This window comes from Vulpes vulpes, chromosome 1, assembly GCF_048418805.1.
Source record: "Vulpes vulpes isolate BD-2025 chromosome 1, VulVul3, whole genome shotgun sequence".
Taxonomy (NCBI): domain Eukaryota; kingdom Metazoa; phylum Chordata; class Mammalia; order Carnivora; family Canidae; genus Vulpes; species Vulpes vulpes.
In genome coordinates, this window is record NC_132780.1 from 170243822 (window position 1) to 170263776 (window position 19955).

At 36.0% G+C, this 19955-nt stretch overlaps 1 long non-coding RNA gene across 1 annotated transcript in view; it reads left to right on the forward strand.

Moving 5' to 3' along the window:
- The window catches only part of LOC140595363 (uncharacterized), a 484426-nt gene that overhangs the window by 162309 nt on the left and 302162 nt on the right, over nt 1-19955 (forward strand). The window contains exon 2 of the long non-coding RNA XR_011996929.1: nt 10925-10979. This is a non-coding gene — a long non-coding RNA (uncharacterized lncRNA). The remainder of the gene's footprint in view (nt 1-10924; nt 10980-19955) is intronic.

Genomic DNA, 19955 nt, shown 5'->3' on the forward strand with positions numbered 1-19955 from the left:
ATTTGGGGTGGTGCTAGGAAGAAATAATATTGTGTGTGGTCTGCGTTCCTGTAGTGTAATGACAAATGAATAAAAAGATCTCAGAAGGCAGGAAGATAATGCACCTAAATCTCATTTGTGTCAGTGTTCTCTGAGCAATGAAGCCTTCAAGGGTTGCTGCAACAGAATTGCTTGGACTTACTTTGTTAGTTTTAGGGCATATGAATGTGATGTCATGCCCCTGAAGCCTGTTAGGAAGTATGAATTATTCATTTTATACAACTGCTCATCATTTGGTTTGGAGACCTTCTCAAGATGGCAGCACAGGGAGATCCTGAATGTACATCCTTCCATGGACACATAAAATCTACAGATCATATAGATCATCTACTTCCGGAAAAGATTTGAAAACTAAATGAACTACTTCTCTACAACAAAGGATAAAAAGACCACATTGAGATGGGGTAGGAGAGGCAGAGATACAGTTTTACTAAAAACCCTACCTCCAGCATAGTGACACACAATAAGGAGAGATTGCACTAGTCTGGTGCTTTCCCTGAAGAGCAAGGGGTTGGTATTCTACATTAAGTACCAAACCCTTAGAATCTGCACCAGAGAGATGAGTCTTCAAAATGTCTGATTTAGAAAACAAACAGGCTGATGTCCATTGTACCCAAAGTACTACAATAGATTCCTGTTTTAAAGGGCCATGTGCAGTCTCATGTGCTCAGTATCCAGTGAAAAAATAACAATTTGAAAAGCACATAGACTATATGTGAAGGAGAGTCATTTGTTAATCTTTTTTTTTCACATTTGCTAATTGAAAAGCATGTGTTAAAGGGATAGAAGAGATTTGAAATTATCCTTGGAGATGGAGACACTGGCAAATGCCCCTTTGGCACATTTGGCTAGCCTGCTATCACAAGCAGATGAGCTCAGACACAACACACTCCATCACCTAAGACAGGTGGAAGTAAGTGGTCACTGCTTTCCTGGGGCTGGAAAATATGTGAAGTTGCAGCGCTCCACTGCTTTCTGGCTGTGGCAGATGAACTCCTAGTAGAAAACATATGTTGTAAGCTCCTTGATAATTGGTCTTAGCAATGTGGGTTTTTTTTGGGGGGGGGGATGGGAGACCTGACTCCAAGGGCAAGGGAAAGAAAAGCAAAAATAACCAAATGGGACTACTTCAAAATAAAAAAAAACTTCTGCACAGTGAAGGAAATCATCAACAAAATGAAAAGGTAACCCACTGAATGGGAGGAGAAATATTCGATAAGGGTTTAATATCCAAAATATATAAAGAACTTATACAATTCAATAGCAAAAAATATGAATTTGATTAAAAAATATGCAGAGAATTTGAATAGACATTTTTCCAAAGACATATAGATGATCAACAAGCATATGAAAAGGTGCTCAACATCACTAATCACCAGGGAAATGCAATCCAAAACCACAATAAGGTATCATCTTACACCTGTCAGAATGGCTATTATCAAAAAGACAAGAAATAAAAAGTATTGGCAAGGATATGGAAAAAAAGAGAACAGGTTGGAATGTAAATTAGTGTAGCCACTATGGAAAATAGTGTGGAGTTTTCTTAAAAGTTAAAAATAGAACTACTGGGTGGAATTCTAAAGAAAACTAGAACACCAATTCAGAAAGATATATACATGTATGTTTATTGCAGCATTATTTACAAAAGCTAAGATAGGGAAATAACACAAATGTCTATGGAAATATGAATAGGAAAAGAATGGGTGGTTAAAGATATGGTGTCTGTGTGTGCATGTGCATGCATGCACAATGGAATACTACTCAGCCTTTAAAGAATGAAATTTTGCCATTTGTGAGAGCATGGAGGGACCTTGTGGGTATTATATTAAGTAAAATAAGTCAGACAGAGGAAGACAAATACTTCATGATTTCATCTATGGAATCTAGAAAATGAAACAAAAAAAATAAGCAAAACCCAGACTCAGATACGGAGAAGAGATTGGTGGTTGTCAGATGGTGGGGGTGGTGGTGTGTGATATGGGTGAAATGGATGAAGTGCACATTTCTAGTTATAAAATAAATAAGTAATGGGGAAGTAGTATACAGGATGGGGAATATAGTCAATAACATTGTATTAATTTTCTATGGTGACAGGTAATAACTAGATTTACTGTGTTGATCGTCTTGCAAAGTATACAAATGTTGAGTCACTATATTGTATACTATACCTTAAACTAATATAATGTATGCCAATTACATCTCAAAAAATAAAAATAAAAACAAAAACAAACAAAAACCCAACGGCTTTCCCAAGAATGTTATTCTTAAACTTAGTACATTGATCACTATTTACCATTGCCTAGTTTTATGGTTGCATATAATACTGCTGATTTGGGATTTCTGAGTTAGTCTTCCTGTTAGCAGCAGGGCTTATTCTTGAGCTGTTTCTGGAGGAGATGACTTGACACATGGCTTCAGTCTCCTTTCTCCAGTAGCTTGTGAAGCCAGAGAATTGGCAGATTCCAGGTCCATGGTGGAAATATAAGGCTGACATTCTTGCACTGAGCTAGGGTTCTGTTGTTATAGCAGAAATGAGCTTCTCACAACAGGTGAAATATTATCTTGCAAGAGAGAAAAGAAATAAGACAGAGGTGGTGAGGGGGAGGGTTTCATGGGAGCAAATATATCTGATGAAATATAGAAAAATAATACAAAGGTGATCCTATCCATTGCATATGGATGGCTATTGTGTAAGAATGAGAAGATTTCACTGATTTGGTTGCTCAGAGTATAGTGTCTATTCAAACTCTAGCATTGTTGCAGTAGTTGACTTTCTCAAGCTTCAGTAATTTTTTCCAGGATAAAAATCATCAAAAATATATTATTCCATTTCCATATTTTGTTGTATGAGTGAAGTAATAATTGATCTGGAAAGAGTAAAAAATCTGGAGTTCTAATCTAGTTACACTGTGTTAGTTATATGACAGTAAGCAATTAATTTACCCTCTTTGGGCTTTAGTTTTTCTTATCTGTATAATAAAGCATTTGGAGCAGAAATGATCTGTATTGACTCTCAAAGTTAAAACTCATTGTTCACAATTTTGGCACATCCCACCTGCATCACAGTATACTGTTTCCAATCCCAGTAACTTAAAAGATTGACTGGAAATGTTTGATCTTTTAGTTGATTTCCTTTCTTGCAACTCAGGACTCCTCTTCTGAGAGCTTTTGGCTTAAGTCTCTTATTTCAAGTATATCTGGCATATATGAGTATAGGCTGAGAATAAACATAATTTTTGTATGATTAAAGAACCATCAGATAAGAAATTATGACAGATAAATATAGCTTAAATATTTTTATTAAATAATTAAGTGGTTCAGGGCCAGACATTTTACCTCTTAGGAAGCAAGTTTCATTTATTGAAAAAATATAACACGTTTCCTACTTCCTTACAGAACTTTGTAAGTATTGAATAGGAGAATATTTGAGATATGATAATATTTTGAAAACATTAATTTTTGTATATAAGGTGATATTCTATATTATGTTTATTAAAGTAACAAAATATAATGACACATTGTTGAAAACCTTGGGTGAAAGCTATCATTTCCTGAAGAAGTTCAGAATTTACTAAAGAAAGAAATTTAGAGGGGCAGCCCCAGTGGCCCAGAGGTTTAGCACCACCTTCAGCCCAGGGCGTGATCCTGGAGACCTGGGATTGAGTCCCACGTCAGGCTCCCTGCATGGAGCCTGCTTCTCCCTCTCCCTGAGTCTCTGGCTCTCTCTCTCACTGTGTCTCTCATGAAAAAAAAAAAAAAAAAAGAAAAGAAAGAAAGAAAGAAAGAAAGAAAGAAAGAAAGAAAGAAAGAAATTTAGATATTTTGGCATGATTTGTTTGTTAGTTTAACAAATATTTAATGAGCATCTGTTACATAACAGGCAGTGTTCCCAATGTTTTGAATATATGAGTGTTAAAAAACAATGATCTCTGGAGTTTATATCCTGTTAGTTTTAATAATTGCTTAAGGAACACAAGTTATTTAAAGGATTTTGAAATAATTTTTTTTCAGAAGCAAAATTGATGAAGTCTAATTCTTAGCTACTTCTCCATTTTATTACTTCTAAAGAAATACTATATGTCTTTCCCCAACCATCTTATAGCTTGTTAAAGTCACACGTGTTCTCAAATAGTCTATGAATGGATTACATTAAATAATGTGAATGATAGTGGTGTTCTTCTCTGGGTGGATTTTAGTGGACCTCAGTGTCACAAGATTATGCTTGGACAGTTGGAGGGTAGACCTACAAATATTTCACACCACAACATGTCACAATAAAACAAAAATTAAAAAAGCAAATAATCATATAGGTAAAAAGAAACTTTTTAATGGAATTATTAATTTGGTAACAGTTCCATCTTATCTAGATAAATAATTTAAACACAGTGTTCAATTTGCCAATCCTTTGGATGGCATCAAATTATTAAGCACATTACATGTTATGCTTATTTGATTTGATTAGTTATGATAATTATATAAGTAGAGGTCAGTGGCATATAATTACTTCGGTTTCAGAACACTTTTTAAAATACTTTGTTGGGCAGCCTGGGTGGCTCAGTGCTTTATCGTCGCCTTCAGCTCAGGGCGTGATCTTGGAGACGGGGGATGGAGTCCCACGTAGGGCTCCCTGCATGGAGCCTGCTTCTCTCTCTGCTTGTGTCTCTGCCTCTCTCTCTCTCTCTGTCTGTCATGAATAAATAAATAAAATCTTTAAAAAATAAAAAAATAAAATACTTTGTTAAAAGATTTTTTTTTTTTTAGTAGAGAGAGCTTTAATAACTCATTTTACTGAATCTTCTGAATAGATTTTTTTCCTCCTAAAATTCTGACACACATTCTCATTTATCAACCTTTTTGCCAGGAACTAAGCAGCTGTACATATTTGGAAAATAAAAAGTGGAGCAACTTCCTTTTAAAAATTTTTTGGAAGTTGAAATTTCCTTAGCAGGTTCTGTGGTTCATACTGAAAATAAAATTTGATGGCTCTTTTTAAACTCTCTTTTGCTTTGTCAGTGCTCTGGCAATGAGTTGTGTTTATGTATTCCATCCCTGTTTTCTCTAGGGATTATATAAAAACTAGGCATCAATATTATTCTTGGTAGTAATTGCCTCAGAATTTAATTTGTTGATGAGTATTTGTTCATGGACTGATGTCCTAGTGTTAGCTCTGACATTCAGGATCTAGTACTTCATGAAATATTATGGAAATATTTGTAAAATCTCAGACGTATTTTTTCTGCCTCAAAAAGATTCCATCATACAGTGACAAAAAGGATGGCTAAACTAGGTTGTGGGAGGTACTATTTTTCTACCCTAAAGTAAACTAGAGATGAATCTGGCTTAATACAATGATTAATAACACACCTTAAAATTCTGGTCCCAATGTCTTAATGTAGCTTTTATCAGAAAAAAAAAATAATGGTGGATTATCCCTTTGCTTTTCTAATCAGTTATGAGGGGCAATGTGTGTGCATTCATTATTTTTCCTTTTGTACTAAATTTGATTTAGTCAATAAAAGTTCTATAATTTATTATTTTTGTTTTATTGATTTCTCTTTCCATGGCCATCATGAGAAATCAGCCATGATTAGCCTTTCTTTTTTTTTTTTTCTTTTTTTTTTTAACTTACAATTGGAAAATACAAAAACCTCACCTGACATTAGGGTTCCATGATTTATTGAAGCATATGAATCCTGTGAACCTAGGAAGATCAATAAGTATCTATTTTTTAAAGATTTCTGTGATTAATTATTTTTCTTCTCTTAAAAATTTTTATAAATTAGGGAACAATCACTTAGAAATTCTCTCTGATAATCAGCTCATTTTGCATTGTAATCAACAATTATTATGACCTCCAGAGAGTATATAACTAATTGGAAAAATATCCAACTGATCGATCATCAGTCAACTTATTGTTTTTTTTATATTGAATACCTAAATATGTGATTTGACATTTTGCAGGAAAACTGCATTTCCTCTATTAATATTTATCCCAAAAGGGCCTATGTTTCTGGTTATTCATGATTTCTGTCCACTCTGACTAACGGGTATACCTGGTTACTGCTGATATTAATTTTATATAAGATGATACATGCCAGATCAAAACATCTGGACAGGCTGTGATATGTGTGTCATATCTGTGTACCTTGGGCCCAACCTGACCTTGAGTTTACCATTCCTGTCCTGTTGAATTCCCAGGCAGATAAAACGGTAGATTTCAGTAAGCTGTAGATAGCCAGGCTGAGCCTGTGATGGGAGAGCAGCCTTTCATGGAAAGGATTATTTTGTACTTCTCTGATGAATCTTGTAGGCTCTCTGAAGCTTGTAACTGTCACACCCAGAGTTGGAATTCTTCTCTAAGAAAAAGACCTGAGGGGCAATTGAGTGATCACAGGTCTGAGATGTAGCAGTGGCAGATTCAGAAGTGGCAAGGTTGATCCTCAGAGGAGAAAATAACAAAGTAGAAAAGATTCAGGGAAAGAACAAGGGCGAAGAGATGTAGAACAAACCAAGAAGCAGGAAGTGTGGATAGAAGGAAAGGCTTTGAGGTTAGCAGACCAGAGAGCTGAGGCACTAGAACTCTACAGATAGGGCTTAGAAGAAACAGTTTTCACTTGAAAAGGAGCCAGGGACTTGTCAGGAAGTGCATTTCAAAGCAAATGCATTCAGTTAGAGCAGTGGTTTTAAACTTGAGCATGCAGCAAAATCACTTGGAGGTATTCTTAAAACACAGATTGCTGACTGCCACCCCCAATCCCAGCATTTCTAATTCAGGAGGTTCCAATGGAGTGCTGAGAATTTGCATTTCTAACAAGGTCTTTGGTAAGAGTTCTCATGCTGGTCTGATAACCACTAATATAGAGAACATGTTATGTGAGGGGCTTGGATAGTTCTGTGGAGACTTTGAGGGTACTAAATCCTGCTTGGCGTATGGCCAAATTTTTCCACGCTTCACTTCCCTCATTGACAAGGAGGAAATAACATCTACCTTGACTCTCTGAAGTAAAGATTAGAGATGACGCCAGAATGACTAGAAAAATAAAGACAAGAAACAACAAGTGTGGGCAGGATGTGGAGAAAAAGAAATCCTGGTGCACTGTTGGTGAGAATGAAGACAGGTAAAGCCACTATGGAAAACAGTATGGAGTTTCCTCCAAAAATTAAAAATAGAATTACTCTATAGTCCAGTAATTCCACTACTGGATATTTACTCAAAGAAAATGAAAACACTAATTTTTTTTTAAAGATTTTATCTATTTATTCATGAGAGACACAGACACACAGAGAGAGGCAGAGACACAGGCAGAGGGAGAAGCAGGCTCCATGCAGGGAGCCCGATGTGGGACTCGATCCTGGGACCCCAGGATCATGCCTTGGGCTGACGGCAGTGCTAAACTGCTGAGCCACACAGGCTGCCCCAAAAAACACTAATTTGGAAAGATATATATACCCCTATGTTTATTGCAGCATTATTTACAATAACCAGATATGGAAACAACCCAAGTGTCCACTTAGAGATGAGTGGATAAGATGTGGGATATCTCTATCTATCTATCTATCTATCTATCTATCTATCTATCATCTATCATCTATTTCATACACACAATGGTATATCAATCAGTTATAAAAAGAATGAAATCTTGCCACTTGCAGCAACATGGATGGATTTAGATGGTGTAATGCTAAGTGAAGTATGTCAGACAAAGAAAGACAAATACCATATGATTTCACTCATTTGTGGAATTTAAGAAACAAAACAAACAAACAAGAAAGGAGATACACAAACAAAAAAAATCAGACTCTTAAACGCAGGGAACAAACTGGTGTTGCCAGAGGGGAGGTGAAGGATGATGAGTGAAACAGATAAAGGGGATTAAGAGTACGTTTATTAAGATGAGCACTAAGTAATGTATAGAATTATTGAATCATTATATTGTATATCTGAAACAAATATAACATTGTGTATTAATTATACTTCAATTAAAAAAAGAAAAAAAAGATTGAAGATGACAAATGTCAAGTGCCTAACATGGTGCCAGGTTAATATTAGGAATTCCAAACATGGTAGCTACAATTAGAATTCTAAATATGACAGATAAAATTAAAAGATGCAAATGACAGAACCTAATTGCAACATTGAAATTTTGAGTACCTCTGGAAGTTTTGAGGCTTCATGAAACATTTCCATAGTCTTTGTTCACTTCATTTTACTTCTAAGAACAAATTTATTTTGTTAAGGTAACATCTTGTGTAGACTATTTCTTGTGATGTGTAAGACCTCCCACCCCATATGAAATTATTTGAAAACAGAATCTAAAGGGAACAAAATGAATGGCTATTTTTCCTGTGAAACCTGTACAGAAAAAATGATTTTTTCAGGTAAGGTCATGGTTAAATAGGAAAAGACTAGATTTTTTAATTGCAGTTGTTTTGTTTTATTGTGAACTGATCTTTTATTAAGTCTATCACTTATGGTCCTAATATTGTGATTGCTACATAACATACTATTCCAAAATATAAGCACGGCAGCATGATTGCTTTTAATCCAAACACATGTTTTACTTTTTCAAAAAAATAAACTATTTATAAAGAATGATTGTTCCTGCCTCCACACCCCTCTAAGTCTCAAACTTCACTTTCAGATTTTGAGCTTGTTATCAACAACTTGGTTGAAAGAGATTCTTTTCATCGTTAGAATGACAACTGAAACAATTTGGAGGTTTTTATGATTAAAGTACATGCACCCTTCAGCAACGGTGCTTACAAAATTAGTCTGTTTTACATTAAAAAGTGCTTTCAAAGCCAGAGTTTTTGACTTTTTCTGAAATCAAAGACCGTGATTGTATGAAGTTCCAGATGTTTTCTGATTTTGCTATAATTGGGAAGAAGAGTAAACACAAACACCTGAAAGACACTGGACTTTGAATGAGAAGCTATGACTATAAGCACAAAACCAGAACTCTAAGCCTTAACACATTCAGATTTGTTATTTAGATAATGAGTTTTTAAGTCTCAGTTTATTTTGGATGTTTTAAGATACGAGAGCAGCAAGAGAAATAAGTTATCTGTGTGCATACTCTGCCCATTCATTCAATGCTTTTTATTAAATACTTTCGAGGGTCTAGACACTGTTCTAGGATTGGATTTATACATTTTGTAGATATAAAGACATTAATCAAAAATTTGAATGTATTTATTCATTTATTCCACAATCATTTGTGGACAATTTATCTTATACCAAGCTCTCTTCTAGTTTCTGGATTACAAAGATAAATAAAGCATGACACTCACTTTCAATAAGTTTATAGTGTAACAGGGAGAGAAGCTTAGGCAATTAACTAATTAAACAAATATTTAAGGAGCATCCATCATAGGTCAGTGAGCTGGGACTGGAGGATATCCTATAGCAGCATCTAGCCAGACAAGAGTCTTCCCTCATGAAGCCTTCATGTTCTAGGCATGTTCTAGAGAAGAAGACAGAGAATGAGCAAGTAAACAAATCAATACATAGTATTTCCTATATATGGAAGAATGGAGTAATGTGATCCAGAGTAACTGAGGAGAGACTACTTTGTATAAATTATAAGGTACTCTTTGGCAGGTGATAGTAAGCAGAGACCTGAGGAATGACAATGGGAATGCCACATGGGAGCTGAGATAAGTTATAGAGGAATAACCAGGGTAATTCAGAGTATTTGAGGAGCATAATAATTTCAGTATTGTTGGAGAATGATGAGATCTTGGGGTTGGGGATGGTGATCTGAGATGAGGCTGGAGAGGCAGGAGGAACCAGATCATATAGGTCCTTGCAGGCCATGGAGGGAATTTAGGTTTGATTTATAAAGCATATTAAAGGAACATATTAAAGGAGTTAAAGTGGGTTATTGATCTAATCTGATGACATTTTTAAAAAGATCACTCAGCATCAAGTATGGGTTGGAAAGGAGTGGATGGTGCCATGGTGAAAGAATGGATATAAGTTAGGAGAGTATTGTAATAAACAAGACCAGAAATGATGTTGGCATGGATTGAAATGAAGGGTAGTAAAAGAGATGAAAAGAAGTGGGTCATTTAAGATATGTTTTAAAAGTAGACCTAATGGGGATTGCTGATGGATGTAATACAAATTGGTATATCCACTCAAGTGTTTATAGGTATTATGCTAAATGGCCCACATGAAAGAGGGGCAAATCCTTCTCAGAGTGTGTGGGGTACCGGAAAGACTTGAAAGAAAATGGTAATACTTAAGCTGAGTCTATAAGAGGAGTTTGTGATCATAGGCAGTCAGAAGATATGCAGAGAAGGGTAATTTGGACAGATGTACTATCATGAGTGAAGGCAGAAAAAGGTTGGGAGGGTGGTGAGGGAAAGTAGATATAGAAGGGCCTGGGCAGGGTCAGGCACTGCAGGTCACACTGAGGTTTAGTGTCATCTGGTAGGATATGGGGGACTCACTTCCTGGAAGACGATGGCATGGTAGTGTGGGGAAAGAGTAGTAAATTTTCCTATCAGTAGGGAATCTCTTAAACTTATTTGTTCTAGTGTTAACCTCATTTGTCGATGAGCTTTGAATACTATTAGTTTAAATATTGTATTCTTAAGTTTTTATAATATATAAATTTTAAGTTCTCTAGGTTGCTAATGTTCTCCAAGCATACTTCCCTATACTAATGAATAACATTTACACTGGCAAGAAAATGAACTTCATTATTTGTGACAAGTAATATAGTACAAGGACAGCAGAGATCCTTTATATATAATTAAAATATCTTTCTTTTACAACTTGCTCCCAAATTTCATTATACCAAGCCAGATGTTAATTGAATATTAACATTGATGAACTCATAATTTATTTTGTTTTTTTTCTTCTCCTTGTGCTCCATAGGTGTGATTCTGATCATTGGAATGACCACTGTAGTCTGAAATCTTCAATCTTATAGGTAACTAATCTCTGAAATCCTTAAGGCATTTGTTTCTTGTTAAAAGGTGTTTTTTTTCATTCTTTAAATATAAAAGGTAAACTTAAGTCCATTACGTCGTATGAAAGTTTCTCAATGGAGAGTTTTGAAAGCAATTGTAAGTGAAAATGGGATTATATCATAAATTGCCTTGAGACTATAATGAGGTGAAAGTGTTTTGTACCACAAAAGCTACAATCATATTCATTTCAGCATGACCAGCATGTCAAGCACTTTCAAGGTAATGAATGCATTCCAGAAGATTGTCTGTATTTTTTCCACACTTTAAATAGCATGAAGATGGTTGAAACAATTTGCTGTGGCATCAAAGGCATTGTGACGGGCGTTGCCCTCACAATTCCGAGGCAGAATTTAGCTTTGGCGAAGAGTGGGTATTTTAATGAATACTAGCTTACATTTTTCTTGGCATTAGGTTTATATAGGGCCATATTTCTCCCCCTTTGGAAAAAGATACAAAAATGCAAAAAATGACTATAATGGTTAACCAAAATGAATGTCCAATGCTGCTAGGTATTTTAAAGAACATCAGGTAGCATTTTGTGAAAGATTTAGTGACTTCTTACTACCATGTGGGTGTTTTTTAAGTGAGAGAAACAATTTTGAAAATGTCCATTTTTTTCTCGGGATTTTACTACATGCAATAAGGTAAATTTCTGAAGAATATTATATCTACAAAAGTTAATGGAAATAGTCTGCAATTTGACTTGCTGGTGTTTTGATCTGCTACATTTGAGCACAAACAAAGCTACTGTTCTTTTAAGTGGTAAATACTTAAGTTTCCCAAACTGATATCCAGGGCAGCCTTGTTGACTCCATAATCCCACCAAGATTATTTTTATATGATATGTAGGCAGTTTAAGGAAACAGGTTTAATGTCAACTGAAGTAAAGATTTGATAATAAATTTGAGACTTTACATTTTCTCTAATTTAAGTCTTATGAAAAAATAGAAGCATATATTCTTATTTTTTCAGAGAAGCAAACATCTCTCAGCACATGCCATATGTGTATGAGGGACAAAATTCTTTCCAAAATTATATATTTAATTGTACAAAAATCTTCTAACATTTTAGGGAATTGTCTTTTTATGAAGTATCCTACTTCATAATCTTTATATATTCAGCCCTATTGTATGCTGACATTTGGTATTACTTTTCAAATTAGTTTAAGCTGTAATTTTTTTTAAAAGATTTATTCATTTATTCATGACAGACACACAGAGAGAGAGAGAGGCAGAGACATAGGCAGAGGGAGAGGGAGACGCAAGTTCTTCGCAGGAACCGCAGATGCGGGACTCGATCCCAGATACCAGGATCTCAACTTGAGCTGAAGGCAGCTGCCCAACCACTGAGCCACCCAGACATCCCTAAGCTGCAAATTTTTTTGAGAGAGAGAGAGAAAGGGAGAGAGATCACACATGAGTGGGGGGGGGGGGAGGTAGGCAGAGGGAGAAAGGGAGAGAGAGAATCAAATTGGCTTTACACCCAGCATGGAGCCCAATACAGGGCTCCATCTCAAGACCCTGAGATCGTGACCTGAGCCAAAATCAAGAGTCAGAAGCTTAATAGTTTGAGCCACCCAGGTGCCCCATTTTAAGCTGTAATTTAAATGTGGTCTTAATTGTTCATAATAATTTACCTGAGAAATTTTGTAAGCCCAAGAAATACAGGAGGAAGTCCTAACGTAGAACTAAGAATATGTGGCTTGCAGGTTTTATATTATGTGACTCAAGGATCTAAATTAGATGGCAACAGAGAGAAAACTATCTGATCTAAAATGATGGTATTTTAGTCTATATTGAGCCCATATGAAGGATATGAGTATAATATGAAGCATAAGCATTCACATTTTATCAGAGTTGTGATGAGGTACATGGAGTAGCATTATTATGATGTAACACTTTCCTCAGATAGGATAAACAAACAAACAAGCAAATCACATAAGCAAATGTTTTTAGAAAACTTCCACGTGCCTAGATTGTACTCGGTGCTAATGGTGAAAGAATTACCATTAAGATACAGTTCCTTCTCGGGGCACCTGGGTGGCTCAGTGGTTGGGTGTCTGCCTTTAACTCAGGTGGTGATCCTGGGGTCCTGGGATGGAGTCCCGCATCAGGCTATTCACAGGGATCCTGCTTCTTCCTCTGGCTTTGTTTCTGTCTCTCTCTCTGTGTCTCTCCTGAATAAATAAACAAAATCTTAAAAAAAAAAAAAAGATGCAATTCCCTCTAAGAGCTTCTAAAGTACTAGGGCCATATTTTGTTATTATTAACTAAAGATGATACAGGTGGATGTGTTAAGTGGCATCAGGGCAAAAAAGTGCCAAGAGGTTATAGAGGGAAGCTAGCTAGGGTAGCATTTTCAATGGAATTTGAAAGATTGAAAAGACTTTGACTATATAAGGAAGAATACATTTTCTGATGGATAAGCAAAGTGGAAATGTCCAGGGAATAGTATAAAAGAATGAGTGGATGGGTTTGGTTGAGACACTTTCTGTAGAGGGTAGGATGAAACTGGAGCAGAGGGCTGGGTTTCCTTTGGAAGGCTTTGACCAGGAGACAAATGGATCCTTAATTCTCTAATTGATAGGGACATTAATGAGTTTTGAATAGGATAGTGACATGATCAGAGGTTTTTTTAGACAGATTAAAATCTCCAACAGTATTCAGGAAAAAAAATTTGCTCAAGAAAAACATTGGAGGCATTAAGACTGCATAGGAAGTTTCTGCAATAATCTTGGTGAGTTGCAAGGATCATCAGATGCCATCAGGAAAATAGGCAACTGGATATTTTTCCAAGCAGTCCTAAGAATTTAACTATGGGAAGTTGAGATTCACAAATGCTGTAAACTCCTTTCCTTTTATGCCCAGAACTTGTCTTTTACTTGAATAACATACTTCTATAAAAATTTCATGCCCAAGTGGAAATAAATTTCTTGTGAAACAAGCTGAATCCTCTTGTTTGTGCATAAAACTTCAAAAGGAAAATAGTGAAAAGATGCTATTATTTATCAATTTAATCTGTTTCTTGGTGGGTACTCAGCAGAAAATAATAAAAGTGATAAATCAATGCATTTATGTACTACTATGCCTATTGGTATAAACGTAAATTATTAAAACAAATTTGACTGTTTTTTAAAATAAATTTCAATAATTACAATTTTCCTCCTCACCAAAAAATTTTTGACCCATATGCTATTAATAAAAATTTCAAGTGTAGATGGGGATGAGTAGCCTATTTCAGTATGCACTGAGCACTTTAAAAATTATTAAGAAGGATAAATAAAATAAAGCCTTGTCACTTTATTATAGAAGCTTTCCCAACAAAGAAAAAAAATCATTGACAATGAAGTTCAGTTTTCTTTAACCTTTATGAGTCAATAAGATGTAAATGCCATCCATATTAAATCCAAGATACACATTGTATTTCCCTATAATTTATTCTGTGAACTCTATATCTTTTGGCTCATATATGTGTGTGTGTGTGTGTGTGTGTGTGTGTATATATTTGTATTTGCTGTCTAAAATGGCAAGCCTTGATTATTAGCAATATAATATCTTTCCCAAATTACACCTTGACATTTACTCTGAAGCGTTTGCTCCTGGTCAATCTATTTCATAATAAAACCTTAGCCAAGGTAGCACAGGTAGTTGTGGAGTTTTTGAAAAGTGAATTGCAATAAAAAGAAGAATTTGAGCATCTGTGTGGCATAGTCAGTTAAGTATCTGCCTTTGGCTCAGGTTGTGATTCCAGGATCCTGGGATAGAGCCCTGCATTGGGCTTCCCACTCAGTGAGGAGTCTGCTTCTCCCTTTCCCTCCTCCCTTCCCCCTGCTGTGCTCTTTCTCTCCCTCCCTCTATCTCTCAAATACATAAAATCTTTTTTAAAAAAATCATTTTCTATTAAAAAGGTAAGAATTTGTTTTTCCCACAATTCTCAGATCTCAGACAATAAACTACATGTAAATCAGAATAATATTTTTTTTATTTTTTATTTTTTTTCAAATTTATTTATTTATTTATTTATTTATTTATGATAGTCACACACACACAGAGAGAGAGAGAGAGAGGCAGAGACATAGGCAGAGGGAGAAGCAGGCTCCATGCACCGGGAGCCCGACGTGGGACTCGACCCCAGTCTCCAGGATCGTGCCCTGGGCCAAAGGCAGGCGCTAAACCGCTGCGCCCCCCCAGGGATCCCAGAATAATATTTTTTAATTTGCTGGAAGCCTAGTAAACACTTGAATGAATATGTATAATGCAACTATAAATGTAGATCTTTGGAAAGATATTAGCTATGTGGCATATTTTCATTTGCCACAGTTTGCTCTCACTTTAATTTTGGAAATCTCTTCAGTGCAGGGGCATGTTAGCAAGATGTTAGTCATAGCACCTGTGTTTTAGCTTTCCTGTCCCACCCCTGTGTAATTAGGGGCAGAATTTGCCTTTAGAACTAGGACTAACTGGTTATAGCCTACACAATACCACTGAAACCAAGGCTTCTTGTACCATCTGAGTTTCAGTTGCCTTTCTGTATCTACAGGATCTACTGCTGCCTTTGTTAGCTAATTTCCCTGAGCTTGCTACCTTGTGTACTCAGTGACAGTTGAAAGGTCACCCATGTTTATCTGGACTCTCATTCTTCTGTTCTTAACAATCTCTGTCCATTTGCTCACATGTCTTGGATGTGACTGAAGAACTTTGTGGACTGTAGTGCCATTTCTACGTTGTTTTTACTAAATCAATAAAAATAATAAGAAATTTCCCAGGTTCCAAGATATTATTTATTATAAAATATATCCTCAGTGTAGGAATTTTATATTAAATATATGCAACAATTTTATTATAAATATACCTTTATTTATTCTAAAAAAGACTCTGCTAGTGCCGTAGTCTTTGCCTTCTTTCGTAATCCATGCCAGATTAATTATTCCTGAGGATTAATAAATTGTTTGGGAGGTATGAAAGTACTCTCTTAGGTTAATATATGAAGCATTAATTTGTGGCAGAGTACTACTCTGAGATATTTTATAATATGTAAGCTTCTTCTACAACAATCCTTCCCTCAATTCAGAGTGGAGACATGAAGTTTTCCTCTGATAGAGTCAACTAGAATCTAAATCTGCCAGATTGTTGACATCTGAGATTAAAAATGGGTGATAGGTGGAGAAGTTTTCAAAGTAATATTAAAATGAGGCAATCTGATAGGGTGACTTGATCTCCTCTCTAGTGTGGCCAACCATTCCAGTTTGCCTAGGACCAGGATTTCAGTGCTAAAATTAGGGAAGTCCCAGGCAAATGGGACAGTTGGTCATCCAACCTATACCAATTCTGCTTTTTTGCATTTTGACAGAGGCTGAGGGGTCAGAGAAGGGTAAAGAAACTGAAGTGAAGACAGTAAGGGTTTCTGCTACCCAAAGTAATTCAGGTGCAGAGAACAGGTAGCAATACAATTGGATTTTCCCTGTTCCTTACGCCCCCCACCCCAGGGGAACTGGAGAGATAGACATGTATGACACTGTTTTGCCTTGACTTCTGATAGATGGAAGCCCAGCAGTTGAGCATCACCCCATGACAGAGAAATACCAAGAGTGACCCAATGAAAGGGCAGTAAAAGAGAAAGCAAGCAAACACCTTGCATTGCATAAAGATTAGAAATGTTGGAATGTTTCTTTCCTATAGGCTGACGTAGTAGAACACAAAGAATCTTAGGGGTATATTAATCAGAGTTTTCCAGACAGACAGAACCAATAGGAGATTACATACATGGGGAAGTTTATTTTAAGGAATTGGCTCATGTGATTATGGGGGCTGGTAAGTCTAAAATTTGTAATGCAGGCCAGCAGGCTAGAAATTCAGGTAAAGGTTGATGTTGCAGTCTTGTGGCAGAATTGCTGCTTCTTTGGGAAACCTCGGTCTTTGCTTTTAAGGCTTTAAACTGATTGGATGAGGCTGACCTACATTATCCAAAGTAACCTGCTTTATTCGAAGTCTGATTTAAATGTTAATCCCATCTAAAAAATACTTTCACAGCAACCTGTAAACTGGCATTTGACTAAATAACTGTGCCCTGTAGCCTAGTCAAGTTGAGATGTAAAATTAATTATCACAAGGAGCAAATTCACTGACTCAGTGAAGGGAACATTTACCCCTCAAGAGGGCTGAGCTATGCACTCTGAGCTAGGTTCTCTCTGATGCAGAGTGCACTTGGTCTTCAGGAAATTACTTGTACCAAGAAGCAGTGCAGAGGCCTAATGGACACCTACGTAGTCCCCAGTGTGCCACCTAATAGAGCCAGCATTAGATATCACTCCCACTGAGAAAACAGATTACAGAAGTTTAAGGAGCTAGACCTATAGTAGACCTGAGCAAAACCACAATAACCTGCGATCTCTTTACAATAAATGCATATTCAATTTATATTTTTTATTTTTCTTAAAGATTGTATTTATTTATGAGAGACAGAGAGAGAGAGAGAGAGAGAGAGAGAGAGAGAGAGGCAGAGACATAGGCAGAGGGAGAAGCAGGCTCCATGCAGGAAGCCTGACACGGAACTCGATCCCGGGTCTCCAGGGTCAGGCCCAGGGCCAAAGGCGGCACTAAACTGCTGAGCCACCCAGGGATCCCCATATTCAATTTTTAAAAAGGTTCTTCCTCATCCCTCTCTCTGCTTGAGAATAAGCAGAAGGGCCAGGAATGGAGGAGGGAGAGAAAGATTATAAGGAAGTTGAGAAAATAAACTGTCAGCTGGCTTTTCAAACCATTGGCTGAAAGTGAATTTACCTGAAACCACCGAGGTATTATTATGTAATTTAACATTTTTGCTACCAACACAAATGGGGTCTTGAGAGTTAATTTCAGATACAGAGAATTCTAAAAGAAAAACAAAATTGTCTATGTTTCTGAGTTTCTCTGATTTTTAGTCATCATAGTTGAAATACACACACTTGTTACACTGAATACCTATTGCTGGAAGTTAAACATTTTGTCTTGAAATTCATCCAAAAGTCTTACCAACTTCTTCTAACTTTGGGAAGTATCCGGCCAATTGCTTTTCAAACCTGGGTGCATATTAGAATCACCAGGGGGTATTTCTTAAAAAACTTCAAATGCTCAGCCACCTCCTACACTCTGCCACAAACCTGATTTAATTGGTAAAAGGGAGAATCTAGAGCATTGGTACAAAAAAAAAAAAAAAAAAAAAGCCAAGTAGTTCTAATAGGCAGGAAAGTTTAAAACCACTGATAAAAATAAGGTGATTTCTATTGCCTTTCATTGCACTGGCTAATAAGTGGCAGGCATCTTGTCATTTCAGTTGCAGGCTGAGTCACGTTGTACTTTTTGAGGATCTTATCATACAACAGTTAGGGGATCTGAATTTAACTTAAAATTCAACTGTGTGAGGTCCTTCTAATACAAGTAACTCAAATGTAGTATTAATTGAGTGAACAGATAATAACTTTTAATGTTCTCATTTTAAAATCGTATCCCAAACTGTCTTATTGAAACATTTGTAGAATGCTTTATCTTCTGACTTGAAATTTGTAATATTTATGATGTATAAATATTAGATCTAAAATATGAACAAAAGAAGAAAAATTCCATAGTCAAGAAACTTCAAGATCCAACTGTGAACTCAGAACTCACTCCTAACTTCTTATTTCCTTCCTTCCCTTTCCCCTTCCTTTTCTTTCAATACCAAGATTATAAATGGTCCATTATATGAAAACTGCTACTCATACAAATACTTTAGGTCCTAGAACTCTTCAGTTCAGAAATAAGTAGTGAATAGGAGAATTTCTTGACTTAAATCTATTTGAATGTTTTCTATTACAATATTTATATTGAACGTAGAAATAAAAGGCAGTATTAGAGTTTATTTTCTAGGTATGACTCGGCCAAGCAGCCTGATCCAGGAAGAGTGAAAAATACATCATCTTCAAGACAGGAGCCAGTGCTTGATCTGAGTCACTTTTGATGTGGCTGGCAGTATATAAAGTGTTCGTATTTTTATTTACAAGTATTTACCTGTGACCTCTAAGGATTTGATGGGATCAGAGACAAATACAGAGGTCTCAGATGAAAGTCATTTTGGAAAGATGTTCTGCCTATCTCTTGGAGTTCAAGATATTCGGGTGTTATATAAGCGAAAGAGAAGCATTTTAATGGAATCAATTCAAGCCTAAATGTCATGGCATAGATGTCTCATCCAACTGAAAAATGAATATGTCTATTTTTTAATTTGAAGTGCAATATACAAAAAGAAAGTGCAGAAATCATGAGTGTACAGCTTGGTGAATTATCAGAAAATGAACATTTATGCACTATTAGTACAGAAATTAAGAAGTAACATATCTGTACCCCAATTGTACCCTCACCTAGTCCTATCCTCGAAAGGTAACCACTGTCCTAATGTCTGATACCATAGACTAGTTTTTCCTGTTTTTTGAATGCTTTTTAAAAAGAATTGTACATGATGTATTCTTTTGTGCTTGACTTTTTAAATTAGCGTCAATGTTTTGATATTAATTCTTTGCTCTTAAATATATACTGTGTAGGGTAATATAGTGAACATAAGTGTTTAAATTGGACAAGCTGGAATGCAGATGTTGAGTCTGCCGGCTAATTGTATTAACCTGCAGGAAGGTATCTAACCTGTTTACACCTCAGTTTCTTCACCTGTAAGATGGAAATTTTAATGCTCTCTTAAATGACTGCTGAGAGGATTAAATGAGATACTATGTATAAAGCACCGGGAAAATCATAGACAGACACTTAATAATTGCTAGCGTCCTCACCCCACATTCCTTCACTCTTCCACCTTTTCTATTTAAATGTACTGATGGGGAAAAAAGTTATTATTACACTTACAAGCTAAAAAGATTTTGTCATGGGAGATCCATGTGTTGTTTAAAAGAACACAAAAATCTTTGCTAGATT